Below are 12279 nucleotides of genomic sequence, written 5' to 3' on the forward strand. Positions count from 1 at the left end.
TTACCAGAAAACTGAGTCCACATTAACATTTACTATTGCCTGTTTAGTTGCTCTGTTATGCAGGCATCAAATTCTGCTATTAAATATTTATTTCAAGTGCCAAGGAGAGGAGATGCGTCATGTTTCTGACTGCTGACAAGGTTGAAGAAAGTTTTACATGAGCAGTATATTATGTATCTAAAATCTATAGATATTGAATGAGAGAAAAGGGCAGTTAGAAGAGGGGGTGAGCAAAAACAGAGCGTGAAATCACCTTCATAAATCATATTGTTTACTATTGATGACATATCTCATTCATCAGTCTGAATCCATCAGCTGATGTAAAATATATCTGCCCTGATGATGAATTTGTTGATGTCTGAGACAACAATAACCTTGTGTGACTCAGTATGAGTGAATGTTTTCGCTATGTGCTCAGATGGTCGCAGTTAATGGCTGATGGGTTATTAAACTCCAAACAGCATCTTTGCTTCAGGAAAAATATGGTTTTTGGTCTTAATACTGACATGATGGCAAATGTAATAAGAGTTTGTAGGGCTTTGTTGGAGCTGATAAACTTGAGCACAATAAGATTATATAGGAGGGATAGATATTTCTTAAAGGGGTGCTTTGCAAGGATTTTAGAATTGACCTGTGCCGGGCTTTGCCGGTCCGGACACGCTGGGGCCTGCTCCCTCTGACTGTGGGGGAATCTGGCTGCCCCCCCCCCCCTCTGCCACCTCCTGGGTGGATGCATGGCTGGCTCCAAAGTGGGGTGGTTGGGGTCTGTGCTTGGAGGTGGCTGCCGGTTGCCCGGGTCTCTGGGTTCTCCTGGTCTGCCTCTCGCCTTTGTGTGGGCGGGGTCACATTGGTATGATCACTCTTCTCTGAACACGTTCCGCTCAGTATGTTCTGCGCGTGACACAGTCACTGAGTCGCCTGCAGGTTTATTTACTAACAACGGCTAGCTTTCTGTCTGTGTTTCTGATTAAGCTTGTTAATTTCTGGTTCTCCTGACAGTTGATGGTTTCATCCTCCTGCAGGGGGAACATGACTCCAATGTGAATATGTAAATAGATGTATGTATATGTGTACATATAGGCAGGTGTGTATGCATGCTAATGTATATGAACAGGTATGTAGGTTGTTCTCTCTCTCATTCTTTCTTTTGCTCTCTCTGTTTTTCTCTCTACATGTTTTTTTTTCTCTTCTTTTCGATTTTCTTTCTGTCTCTCTTCTATCCGGTCCGGTCCAGTAGTACAAACTTTGTGATACAAACAAATATGCAAAATAAATAGAAAAATAAAATAAGAATCTACAATATCAAGGGGAGCATTATATCTATAATGTAATGTAATATAATTATATCTATAATGCTTCCTTTGGCATAGTAAATTTGCTCAGTAGAACACAGCATCCAGATAATCATTCTGCTTGCTTAAATGCTGCACAAGACAAAAGAAAAGAAAAATGATCTGTGCCCATTGACAATGCTAGGATGTTATCAAGTTGACATTTGTTTCAAATCAACAGAATTTGTCCACCAGCCTCTTTGTTGTGTCACAGCATGGGCGGCAAACATGCTACATTTGTATCTTAACACACTTCAGTTGTCGCACAAGTTATCAGCTGTTAAATGTATCAGAAAAAAAAAAAGATCCTGACGATTGTTTCTGGTGCCATACCTTCAGTATACTTTAGAAGTGATGATAATAGCATTTAACCTCTAAACCTAAAGAAAAGCAGCATGATGTTATCTTTGACTATGATGTTTTTACATGGAGATTCAGAAGGATGTTTGGTCAGTGTGCTCAGTCCCACAAGCCTCACAGCCACAGAAACAGTAACACCCTTTCAGTAACACCCTCTGTAGTTCTTTTGACTTAATTAGGCTTCCTAAATTGCAGGCTTTTGAACTGGAATATATTTTCATTGTACCAAACACAGATGCACTTCCTACTTCCTGTGTCTGCGCTGTAGAGATCCTATGAGAACATAAACTCACAGTACGGCCCTGTATTTTCTGTAATGGAGGAAACATGGTCCAGAATTGCAGAATCTGACAAGTAAAATGGAATCAATTGTAAAACATGGAATATCTTGGAATTTACTCATATGTGGGTGTGATCAGTTATCACTGCCAATTTCAGAGTTTGTTTTAATGAAGCCAGAGCCAAGTGAAGAGGAAAGACTCAATGAGTTGAATGCTTTTGGGGGGCTGCAGCCTCCCATCAATGCAACATCACCTGAACAACTGTCCCATGTCTTTCTATTAAGGCCAAGACACAGAAACACATCAGTCGCCCAAAAAATGAGGAAAGAAATTTTCAATTTTCAATTCTACACGGTTTTCCAAACAATAATGTTAAAGCCGGTGATGGATTAAACCGAGAATATAACGAATATTCTGACAAATAAGAAAGAGAGTTGCCAGAAAACAAGAGCAGGAAACTGGATGTTATGGCTTCTTACGCAGCTCATACAGGCTGCAGGTCTTCGATGCAGCTGACCAAGGTTTGAATCCCGCCTTGGGGCTCTTCCTTGCACATTCTGATAAAACTATTATTTTTGAATAAACTGATTGGATATTTTGAATATTTTACCACTGAACTATGTAAATTTTATACAACAAAAATGTGTCACAAAAAAACAGAATATTGGGGTGAAAAAAAAACAGTCAACAGAAATTGGAAAAAGATATATACAATTAGCAAAAACTAAAGATTTCATACACCCCTATTATACAATTACAGATAGTTAATTTGGTTGTTTATAATTCTTCTACAAAAATTAGCTGGCTGCTAGATCAGGTCAGAAATCCCACAGCGGTACAAATTCAACCAGGAGAAAGGAAAAACTTCCCAAAGTGTAAACTACTTTGGGAAGCACTTGCTTCTCCAACTTTGTCTTTATGTTTTAATCGCTCAGCAAGGACATTAGTAACACATAGAACAAGGAAGAGTTTTTCACTCATGCTTTAAAATTGTACACTGCGGAAAATCACAGCCTCCTTAAATGAAAACAGATTTTCAACAAACAAGCACAGAACATGACGACTTTACAGGAGGCATTCACGGATATAATCTCCAGTAATGAAAGATTAGATTGCAGCATCAGTATGAACATATGAAAAACAAATATATGCATGACTTTCAATTATTTTTTTTATTTTTTTTTGGCTTCATATGTTTTATTGTCATTCACTCAGGAGAAGTTGTTTACAAAATACTGCACTGCCGATTCCTTAACAGTCTAACATCCACAACCACATAGTGTGTTGTCTAATGCAAAACCATAAAAACATAGGAGAGAATGTGAATGGCTGAGAGCATGAAAATTAAAATAAAAAGCATGTTGTAATGCCCCTCGTTCCTCGGCTAATGACTCTGCTGCATATGGTTACTCCAGGGACGCTTCTCAACCTTTATCCCTCCCAAAATAATAGCTCTAACACCAGCTAGTTTTAACTCTGTAATCTAAATATAATTGGAAGGGGAGCACTGCTTCCTTAGCAGGGAATATGAGATTACATCGCTAGTGTCTATGAATTAAACTCTCCCTGGTGAAGATCTGATCTGCATCACCTCAAATGCAACTTGCGCTTGCAAAGCCGTAATAATATCTTTAGGATCTTTTCACTTTGGTCGATAGCAGATAAGCAGAGGCAGTTTACTTTCACTTGCTCTAAAATCTATCTTGGACTTTGTTCGAACACAATATAGCCAGATTGAACGACTACAATGGAAGTCTAACTCTGATTTCTATTTCTTCTGGTGCACCATTTTGCCTTGTAATAAAAACCTATTTTCCATTTTTGTGCAATGGAAGCTTCACTGAACTATTCATTATGTGAATTATGTGTTTCGCTTTTTTTGTTAATATCGTGCATGCTGTGAATAAAACCAAATTGCGTTTTTGCAAAATCATCCCTTTTATGGGTGACAAGAATTGATATTTATCTTTTTGCCTTTGTCAAAAGACAAAGATTAATTTTCTTAAATTTCTTAAATTTCTGAAATTTAAGCCTCTTTAGATAAAGAATCCCTTAAAATACAAGCAGTCTTGTTGGAAATAAGTGAAAGCAATGGGTGTATGAATAAGGCTCATATGACCAATAAGAAGTAGCTAAGTGGATACCAAACAGTAAATGCAATCAAAGACCGACCTGTTTCCATACATATCCTGACTGTAAACTTAAGCCTGTGTAAATTGTAGATAACCTATGATACACATGCACACAAGGCCAATCAAAACAGGCCACAACAAGGCCTTGAAATCTGTTTGACTGTGTCATTCAACATTCGTCTATTGACATAAGCTGTGATTTCTTTCAAAACGCTTTGCTCCAGGGTACAGAATGAATGGCAGTCATGACATCATGCTGCTCTTAGCTTTGACATTTGCTGACTCTCATTTCTTTGTCATTTCCTCAGTGGAGCTTACTGATGTAGAGTGAGGGGAAGGCGGGTGGGGGTGTTTGGTAGTCAGAAAGAAAAGGATATGAGACTTATAAACTTGAAAAATTAAAGGTTTTGTTTTTTTTTTTTCTTACCTGGTTTCCAAGGGGACACATGTGGAGGCAATGCATGTAAAAGAAAAGAAAGCATTTGTAAGGCACGAGCAAAACAAAGAAAAAAACATTTGAAAATGTGTAAATTTTACTCTGTTGAATTGGCTGCTTTTGTTTTATTTGTTTCCTCGACTGAAAGGTGCACTGGCAGCAGACTGCTGCTAACATCAGTACTCAGAGATCACACCCTAAGTCCTCTGTTATCCCTCTTTTCTCATGATGTTCCCTCTTTTACACTCTTTCACGAACAGCTACACACACATACACACACACACACACACACACACACACACATACAAATAGGTAGTGATGCTCTCACACTTATCAAATATTCTCTAACAGATAACACTCCACAGCCGCTTTCCTGCAACAAAATATCCGTGTCCCCTGGCACAAACAGCCACCAAAACAGCATCAAGTTTGGGCGTGCATAATTCATAAACTGTGTCTGTAAAATTCTTGCATGATCTGTGTAACGTGACGTTCTACCATGACAGATTTTTGGGTTGCCCCATTAGCTGGCAGTGGACAAATTGCGATTTACGCTGCGCAGCCATGCGGCAGCATTCTCAAGCCTGGACAGCAGGCTAATGGAGGCACACACGCAGCTTTTATTAGCTGTGAAATCCAATGGCATCAAATATTAAACACTTCATTATGGAGCACTGCTTGTCTTGTTTCACAGAACAGCCACTTAAACCTACAACAGCCGGGAGAAAATAAAGAGAAAAGGAATGTGCGATGACAGCAGTAATTACTGGAAATCTATTTTATGAGATGTGATTGTCACGGGAAACTGGTGTGTGTGTGTGTGTTTACACTGCATGTGTGTGTGTGTGTGTGTGAATATGAGTTTGGCATTTCATGTGCTGATCAGTGTGTCAGCCTTCAACAGGTGTGATGTTGTTTCTTAATAATTAATTCTTCTATTTCCAAACAATAATAGTCTTCCCAGCGAAGTGCGCGGTTTGTTTATTACCCGCCTTTTTACTTTGGATGTCGCAGATTATGGAAAGTGTACAGGGCGATGTTGGTCAGGGTTTTCAGGGTTGGTAGATGGAAAAGGCCAACAAAGTGAAGCCACAGGAAAGACGGAAACAACAGACCAACAGCTAAAGAACAAGACAGGGAACCGTGGGAGAACCAACAGGCAGTTGTCAGAGTCGGCAAGTGACAGCTTCACCGATGACCTCTGAATGATTTATGCCTGGACATGCTTCTGTCTATCAGAGCATCAGACACCATTAACATCAGAGAATGCAGTGAAAGAGACGAGTGATGGCTCATCTGTCATTAACGAAAAGATGACCCTCGGGACACGCAGTGTTTTCTTTCAACCTCTAGCATGGAGACGTTTCACAGTTACTCTAAATTTGGGGTTTCATAAAATAAAGATTCAACCCTTGTAGTTGGAAACTTAAATTAGACTCAAATGTAGTCTGGTCCAGCTTGACTGTTGTATCAGACAGCCTAGGGAGCACTACTTGACTTAGAAAAAAAACAAACCAGAGTGATTTAATCCGTCGACCAAATGTGTTTAATATCTACTGTGCGGTCTTTGTGGCAACAAAGTATTACAAAAAAAAAAAAAAAAAAGAATGAACATGCTCACACCAAGAGGGAGCTAGTACAAAATTACCTTGCTTGTTCTATTCATTAATGGTCTTCATGGTATTGAAAATGATTTTACTTCACTAAGCACAATGGCCTTTAAGCCCAGCAGCAAGCTGTGCCAAGAAAGAGACTGCAAGCTAAGCAGCTTTGGAGCTAAAAGCCCAAATTTCTCTGAATCCACAAAAGAAAAAAACAAAAAAAAAAAAAAAACAGTGAGAAAAGCAGCACAAAAATCAATGGTTGTGTTGTTTGCATCAGTTTAAGCTTTTAGGGAAATGCAAAGCAAATATCACATATTTACATCAACCAGATTTACTGTTAACAGACCATTAAAACTGTAATAGGATGAAGGCAATTAAGTTCCGAGTCACGGGGGAGATGGAACCACCAGCAGTAAAAAATGATCATAGGACTGAAGAAATGAGGTACAGATGGAACGATAAGAAAGATGAGTTAATGGAGGTTAAAGAAGTACCAAGAAAAAAAGTATATAGAACATGTATAGAAATATACAGCATAATTTGATGTTGTTCTAAAAGCCTGAGTTTAGATACGGGCCAGTGGAAATAAGGGGCAGGGATAAGCAGAAGTAGTAAGTGATCAGGATTCAATTATCCCCGCCGCCCCTCGTTAGTTCAGGCCGGGACTGACAGCCGGAGGAGATGACGGGGGGCCAGCTGGTACATATATCCCCTCTCTGCTGTGGCAGGTGACATCTCAGCCACTCAGTGAATCGTAAGCTGGGAGGACGTAGACAATATCTACAGTGGTTTGTTTATAATTACGATTATCACTGATTGAATTAAGGCTCTGCCAAAATTAAGGTGGGATTCTGTACCTGAAAACAAGCTCTGGCAGATCCGAAACATCACATCCACCAGCATAGTAGCATAAAAGTTACCCCGCTGCTCAGCGTGTCAAATTATTTGTGTGAACCTTCTCTCAAGTCATGGCCTTGAAATCCAGGTTCAAAACAAAATGTCAGCTCTCAGAAGTTGTTTTTCCTTCCATCTCCTGTAGAATCTAAATGTTACATCCCTGATTTTTGGCTGTGAAACTTTGATGAGCCGGACTGGTATGTGGACTTTACGCAACAGGCCCTGATTTGTGATGCTAAAAGTACCCTTAACATCACCGCCAGGGTGGGAAGAATTAGCACTTAGCGATAATGTGAGCCATGAATGACAAGACTTAACCTGAGGAAGCAGTAGATTATGATTGTGGACCTCAATTAATATTTTGGGCAGAGCTAATAATGAAGCCATAAACAGGATCCATCCTCTGTCCTCGATCAGTTCGAAGCCAGACGAAATGGGAACCATTGATTTTCTGCATGGCCCTGGATGTTTTGTGGATCTTGTCTGCAGACTGCCAACTATGTGCATCAATACAGACGTGCCTCGCTTAACCAATGGCACCCTTCAAAAGGCAGGAGGAGGAGGAGGAGGAGGAGGAGGAGGAGGGAGCCTGTTTATGTCCAGAGTCATCTTAGAGGAAGTTACTTGCCCTGGCTTACAGCTGATGAGAAAGTTGTTGCCTTCCAAATAGGACACACAGATGAATATGAAAGTATCATGTGTTTGTAGAAATGTAAATATTTAGAACGATACCAAGCATGCTTAAAAGTAGTGTACAAATTAAAACCTTTGATTTTAGGTTGAAAACCTAGTCTATAAATGAAGCCACCTGAAGTTGGCACAAAAATTACTTTCAAGTTTATTACAGCTGATGATCTTATCAGATCTGAAGTAAACAGCCCATACATGAAAATGCCATCCATTTTAGATGACCATATATGGAAATGTCTTTCATTTATAATTTGAAGAACAGTGCAAACTACTTTTATTAATCAGTACATGTTGCATATATCTTTACCGGGGTTCCCTAATTCACTTCTACGAGGTCCAGAGTCCAGCAGATATTCCATGTATTCCAGCTTCAGCACATCTAAATCCAAATAAATGGATCTAACAGCCAATCAGGTTCTGTTCAATGACACATTTATTTGGGTCAGCTGTGATGGAGCAAGAATACATGGAAAACCAGCTGGATTGCGGGCCCTCGTAGGACCTCATTGGATACCCCTGATACTAACTACAGCAAATGCAATTCAAATGCTTTAACTATTGGCCGAATTTTTATTTTTTCAACAGCATTCATTTTTCACACAAATATTAAAGTTAAAAAAAATGGTTCTCTCAGGTAAAGAGTTGAATGTTCTACCTTAACTTCTTTCTGAAAAAAGAAACTGTTGATATATTGAGAAAGACAACACAATGAACCTTTATGAGCTAGTTAAATGTTTCCTAACTTGATAGCGTTGGACTAAAAAAGAAAAAAAAAAAAGAAAAAAAAATTACACATCAGTGTCCTAATGCAACACACTTTATTTTATAGAAAAAGATGTGTGTTCAGGTTCTGGTCAATGAAACAATATTTAAATTAGTTTGTTATTAACTGTGCATAAGCTGCATTGTAAAAGACTTTTCCTGTCAATTGATTTATAGCAGAGGTGTGTAAAGGCCTTCCTTAAGGGCTGCAGCTTTTAGATGTTTTCAGATGCTCAACACACTGGATTCCAATTAAGCAACAGTCTGTTGTCAAATTCTGCACAAGGATTTTGAGCCATTAATCTGATTCAGGTGTGCTACAGCAAGACCATCCAAGACCAGCTGGACAGCAGTCCTCAAGGACCGATTTTGGACACTCCCTGATCTACAGAGCAAGCTGTGTATCCTGCTGCCCACTCTGGTCCAACCAGTTGGCAGTAATGCCCATTGAGCCTAAATACTTACTGCCAAGAAACCCTAAAGGAGAAAGAAAAAATGGCCAACCAGTGGACTGAGGAAAGAAACTGAGTAAAAACATGGGAGAGGATGAGAGTAGTTTGAAACAGCCACAAAAGTTGGGCTGAAACTGAACTCACAATATTTCCATACATCATTAAAGTAGTTGACATTAAAAGCCCGATTATGGCAGATATATGACAGTGGTTTATGTTTGGTAAATAAGAATAATAATAAAAAAAATAGTATTGTAGATTGGATTGATGTAATATGCAAACTTCTTTGAAGTTATATCAAGGCTTAAACATAAAGTTTAAAGGTTTACAACTTCAATGTGTGTTCTACATATTAACAATAAAGATAATAAAGTTTTATGTGGCCCTGTTATAGAAAATAAAACTGTGAAAGATGCATAAATGAATTCCAAAAAGTAATGGAAACATGCATCTGGCGAAACTCTCCTTTTTTGGGAGGATCATTTTTGAAGAATATGGTCATTTAACTATTTACACTGTTTGTCTCTCTGTGTTGACCCCAGGAGGGTGCCCGAGGTCCACTCTGCCTCTTGCCTGCTAATCGCTGGGATAGGCTCCAGCTTCCCTGCAACCCTAAACTGGAATAAGCAATATAGAAAATTAATGAATCATTATAAAAACATCAGAAAATACTGATTTGCTCCACGAGTATATGAAGTAGTTTAATGTCTTTCACAGTTCCTTTCCTTCTTGTACCTCATGCCTGCTTGTTTCGTTGTGTGTTGTGGCTGTTGTAGTAGAAAAACATATTTAAATGAAAAGCTCCATTGCTCTGTTTTTCTGAGATATCAAATCCTCTGAGGTGTCTGAAGGGTTGCAAATTGGGGTTCACGTGCATTTTTTTGGGGCTTTATTGAGTTATATTCTGTGATATAACATCGGAATTCAATATTATACACTGTTAAACCACCAACTAACCATCCCTTTACCATTTTAATTCCACCTACATGTAAAAATGCATCAGTATGATAAAGCTTAAAATAATTATTACTTGTGCCTTTAGCAGGAAACCCCAATTACCTAATAAAGGCTTGATTTATGTGTGTTTGTGTGTGTATATGTGTGCTGACAGCTTAAGTGTTTCCAGCTTTGCCAACGAGATTGTGGACATCTTACATCGGATCTCTAATAAAGCTCAACCAGGTAAGCGTGTGATGCTTAATCAACCATGTCACCACACACATCACCGGTGCTGTTTACATTTTCAATTAAGCTTCTCCTTCACTCGGCGCTTTGTGTGTCTTTGTGCGAGTGTCTGAACCAATCACAAGTGCAGGTTCCTACGCGGGGCTCTCAGCAGGTAATTATGGGACTGTCAGTGCCATGCCATCTCTGATGGGCATCCACCATTAATATTTATGGTGTTCTGAATCAACCCCACACTGAGCTCTGTGACAGCAATCACCCCACTTTTTTAATATCCCCCATCCAGATCAATTCTGATTAGCATTTCAAGCACTTGGTGGAGCCACGCAGTCTGCTGAAGCTCTCCTTGTTCTCAAAGATGAATAGAGACCGAGACTGAGGCAGAGGAGCAAATCACAGCTGACACGGAGTCAAAACAGAAATAAAATGTTTGCCATTTAGCAACCAAAGCAAAGTGGAGAAAAAAAAGATGTCTTCTTCTTTTATTAAAAAAAAAAAAAGCTGATCACTTCACTGCAATATGGAATATTACTAAATAACTGGTTAATAAAGAAACAATCCTCAGCCAGTGAAGCAGTCACATGATGGATCACATGTCACCAGGAGGGCCAAAAGGAAAAACCACAACAAAAGCACCAGAGGTGGCAATTTCCTGGTCCAGCCAGTCACCAAAAGAGCTGAATTTAATGAGCAGAGTTTATTTGCCAGGTAAACGAGCCTGTTAGTGAAAACACCTGTTCTAAATGTACAGGTAGATCCAAAAACATGGCAGGACTTTTACTTTCTGGACCAGGAATTGTCACCTCTAAAAAAAAAAAAAAAAAAAAAGCACCAGTGTGGGAATTTGCATGTCTTTATTGTCGATACTGAAAGTGACATTTTTCTGGCATTAAAGGGAGGCGTTTCAAGCTTAGTGGCCTCTTATTCAACGTGGTAGTGCCGTTTTCCAAAACCACTGAGCTCCAAAAACCAATCTGCTTATCAGGAAATCCAGAGGGAACTGAGGGGTTTGTTTCTTCACATCATAAATAACACGCAGGAATGTAACCTGAACATGTGAATGGCGTGGGAGGGGGCTGATTGTGTGTCACTGTGTGTGCCTAAGTGGGTCTCTGCATCTGTGTTATTGAGTGCGTACACGTGCAAGTGAAAGCCTCTGCTGGCCTAAAGGTGCCTGTGCAGATGTTTATTTGCAGTGACAGGAAGGTTTGTTCGCTCTGTGTTCCTGTTTATCACACAGAGCTGATTGCACGGCTGCGGCCGGATCCTACAGAGAGGACGCAGTCACTGAGAGAGGACGCAGTCACTGCTACGACGGATATGCATGAGTAAGCAATACAGCTCTATGAATTCGCAGACATAATCTATCAGCTTGGATCAGCAGTCTTCACTGAGAATAATGAACATAAGCAAAGAGAGACTACGCGCTGAATACGGTATGTTTGTTCCGCATCGCTACGTATTCTTCGCGAGAAAGACCTTGAATAAAGTTTGGATGAATTTTGAGATGATAACAGGCGCTCACTGCGCTCCAATTGCAAAAGAAGTTCAGTAGAAAACAAACAAATGATCGACACTAACTGGCATTCGGGAGGAAAAGAAAGGCAGACGAACGAGCAGGAAGGAGCGAGGGAGACTCCTCTGGGGGACAAAATGCTCTTTGCAGCTCCAGTGAAAATGACTCACCAAATGGAGCACTTTAAGGAAATTCACACTCAACTCTCCTGGCTCTCGTCCTCTCCCATTCTTTCTCCTCTGCTTTCCTCCCGCTCTCTGCTTCCCTGTTACATTGTCTTTTCGCCTCCCACGAGGAATGTCACGCAGCCTCCGAAAAGAACAAAGACACGCCATCCACTGCAAACGCACACAAACGTATGCAACTCTACACACCTCGCACTTGCAGCACAGGTAGGTGATATACACCTGTGATCCCCCCCAGAGTGAATCTTGACCTTTTAACATGAGTCATGTTTCCCATAAATATCTTCTTTTATGAGCTTGCTTTTCAATGTGTCTATATGTGTGCATCCCCCTATCTTTATCGTACGTGTGTGTGTGTGTGTGTGTGTGTGTATGAGTGTCTTTATCTCTGAGTTTCACCGCAGAGTTGACCTTTCCATCCCTGGTTTGTCCCAGATCAGAACTGACA

At 39.9% G+C, this 12279-nt stretch overlaps 1 protein-coding gene across 2 annotated transcripts in view; it reads right to left on the reverse strand.

Annotated features, from left to right (window-relative positions):
- LOC306755127 (cadherin-4-like) overlaps nt 1–12279 on the reverse strand; it is a gene marked incomplete at both ends in the record, with an annotated part of 261980 nt that overhangs the window by 193312 nt on the left and 56389 nt on the right. The gene's annotated exons all lie outside the window — the stretch shown is intronic.

The sequence above is a fragment of the Telmatherina bonti genome (assembly GCF_933228915.1).
Source record: "Telmatherina bonti genome assembly, chromosome: 4".
In the NCBI taxonomy this organism is placed as follows: domain Eukaryota; kingdom Metazoa; phylum Chordata; class Actinopteri; order Atheriniformes; family Telmatherinidae; genus Telmatherina; species Telmatherina bonti.